Here is a 3,370-nt window from a genome sequence, read left to right as displayed (position 1 = left end):
AAAAAAGTATCCGCAAATCTCTTTGTTTTAGATCAATGTTAACGCTTTCATAGCCCGGGTTTCATAGTGAGGAGCGTGGCGTCCATATACGCACATACGCCCGTGCGAACAGCTGAAATCTGGGAAAGATGTCGACTGATAACTTTTTTCGCAATAGTAGCGGTGTCTTTGTGTTTCTTAATCGTTTTATTATTCCATAAACAGACTCTTCCCTGCCCCTTCGCAGCATTTTCCTTCGTATTTATTTCCTAAACATGTCCCCTGCGGAAAACGCAGGAAATGACATTTCCAAGACTGAAATTTATTAACTTTCTGGGGGAGGACACCCATAAAACCTGTTTGTTTAGAGCGGAATGAGTTGAATTTGTGAAAATATTCACCTTAGGTCGAGGCTAACCCTGTAAAACTGAGTCTTCAGCGCTTCTATTCAGTGGCCGGGACGAATTCGAAACTATACTGTTGCAGCTTGGAGAAAACAGGTCAATGATGGAAAAGGTAAGAGCAGATTCCTATCTCTTGCGGTTCGACCTTTCTTGATGATTTTCCTTTGTTTCTTTTTTCTCTATCAAAGATCTTCTTAAAGTGTCCTCGATAATTTTCATTCAGTACCCTTCCGCATAAAGTCCCTTTACTAATTACGTTGCGTGACGGTTGCTATGCTCAATTTCCATGTTAGCAGGAGTCAGACTGGCTGTCATCGATAGTGATTTTCACAGAGGCGACGAAACAATCCTAAATTTCGCAACCGTCTGTTAATATGGTTAAAACAGTTATTCTCCGGATCAGATCATCCCGATCAAGCCATCATTGTATGGAGTATATGTGAATTCTTTTTCACCGTATCCCGGTCGAGAATTTCTGTGTTGATTCAAAATCCTTTCCCTTAGAAGCTGTTGGTATTTGAAAGAAAATTTTAACAGATCGGACAGGTAAGGAGAGTTCAAACTGAGATGGCCAGCCTTCCTTCGTCACATTGGTTCAAAAGCGAGGCCAATTCAGCCTTAGATCAGTACGTTTACCTTGCGACACATTAATTCTGGTTTTTTGTGACTTGCTTAATCGTAAGACTCCTTGAAGGTAAGGACAGTGTTCGAATTTTTACCTTTAATTTATTTATTTCTGCCTCGAACACATCCGCGCCAAAACCTCCTAAATGCCCGCCAAATTTAATGTGGCGCGCTCCGGAGTGATCGTACAGTGTTTTATAGGGAGAGACAGGCCCAGCACAACTTCAACTGGAAGCAATTTTGTGTTACAAAAAGTACCCTTACAAAGAAGTCGAAAAGCGCTATTAATTTCGTGCTACATTTTCTTGATAAACAATGGAATGTGTTGAAAATTATAGACATCCGTGTTTCCTAATACAAGTACACACGTAGCGGCCAAATTGCTATATATTTGATCTTTTTACAACTGTTTTGCTTGGTGCCGACGTTTAAATGCTACATCATGATCCAGTGCGATTTATAGTTGTCGCTACATGCTCAGATCTTTGTTTGAATTAATGCGAAAATTATCTTATAGTCTATAAGAAATAACAGCTAAAATACTCGATCTTAGCATTGTTGCATGCTTTCTTTAACAATGAAAATAATAGTTTTCCTAGTACATCAGATAGGCCAACTGACTCCCACTGGTAGCAAATTGTGCAGCAAAACCATAAATAAGGACTATTCGAAGTATAGACCTCATAAAAGCTTTTGATTTTGATCAACAATGAAATGAGTGACTAAAACGCGTTAAAAATAACACACGCTCATGTTACCCATACCCCTACCGTCCTAAATGTACTTCACAGAGAGAGGGTTGAGTGTTGCTCGTTATTTGTAAGTCTCTGAATCTTAGCAGCTCTCTTTTTCTTTTCTGTAATTTTCACAGGGGAATCGAAATGAATTTTAGTTGATTTGTTGCGTCCATCGCGGTTCCCCCTATTTGTTTTTCGATAAAACACCATTGCACGAACGGTCTCTATTATTTTTCACTAATTTTGCGTATGCAGTTTTCAATGGGATCAAACCACTATGAGATGAAGCCTCGTTCCCAAAGCTTATCATTTTCTTAAAATATTAGCGAATTGTGTAGCTAGCATGCTATTTTCACTGTTTTTATTATTCTTAAAACTACTTTTCAAAATATTTCGACAACGCTCTCATAGAATTTATTCAAACTTTGCCATAATGCATGCAATTATAGCAGGTACATACTCCCTTAAGCGATTTCTTCAAAAAACTCCTAGAACAGAGAAACACAAAGATAAATGAAAAACGTAATGGCGTCATTACGTTGCCATGGCGACTCCGATTGCAATAAAACCCGGAACATAAGAAATTTTCATCTTTATATAATACAGTTGTGGTAACCTTTTTTCCATATCTTTACTCATGCCGACGTAGTTAATGCTCAAAGTTGGGAGGTATCAACCCTAAAAAATTCAGTCGAGCCACCTTAAATGAATCTTTCTGTAAAGAACTAGACGGCTTAGCAAGCCTGAAAAAAAGTTTTGGAAAACGTCTTGCCAAACATATTTTTCTTTTGTTTGGGGATTGCTAAAATTGTATTTCAACTAAACGCTGTAAAATTCGCAATAGAGTACTAAAGTGTGACGTCATAAAAATGAAATTTCTGAAATTATGGGATTTGTCAGGATATTCTGAAAGAACAATGTCCAAGAGGCCTACTTGCCAAAAATGAGCATTTGGGGGCAAATTGTCCCTGAGATCGTAGCCCAGTTATGCTTACAAAACTCCATACAAACCCTTCTAAATTTTTTTTGGGTCGACCCAAAAAAAAATTAGAAGGGTTTGTATGGAGTTTTCTGGTTATAACTGGGCTGCGATCTCAGAGACAATTTGCCGCGAAATGCTCATTTTTGGCAAGTAGGCCTCTTGGACATTGTTCTTTCAGAATATCCTGACAAATCCCATAATTTCAGAAATTTCATTTTTATGACGTCATCACTTTAGTACTCTATTGAACTTATTCTTCGGATTCAAAACAATGACCAATGTTCAGTCTGCACGTGCTCTTTTGGGTGAGTTGCCTGAAAAAGCAAGCGATCGGGTGTGTCGCCTTCGCTTAGTGCAAGGGAACTTGGTTTTCACTGGTTATGGCTCGCAAGTCCGTTTTGAACGAAATAAATGGTTTCAGTCATAATTAAGGAACATCATATAGGTGACCTTGCAAGTTTGTGTTATAAGAAAAATATAGAGCCTTTTTACGCCGCGAAGAGGATAAAATAGAAGACTTCACCGGCCTTTTCTCAAAAAAACGGGAATAGTCCAGCTTTAAATTCTGCTCCCCAGAAAAAGCTACAATGTAATTCAATTAAAATTTTTTTAAATCGCTGCACTTCGTTCATTTGTGGTAAATA

The sequence above is a fragment of the Porites lutea genome, chromosome 2 (genome assembly GCF_958299795.1).
Source record: "Porites lutea chromosome 2, jaPorLute2.1, whole genome shotgun sequence".
Classification (NCBI taxonomy): Eukaryota; Metazoa; Cnidaria; class Anthozoa; order Scleractinia; family Poritidae; genus Porites; species Porites lutea.
This window is presented reverse-complemented; position numbering follows the sequence as displayed.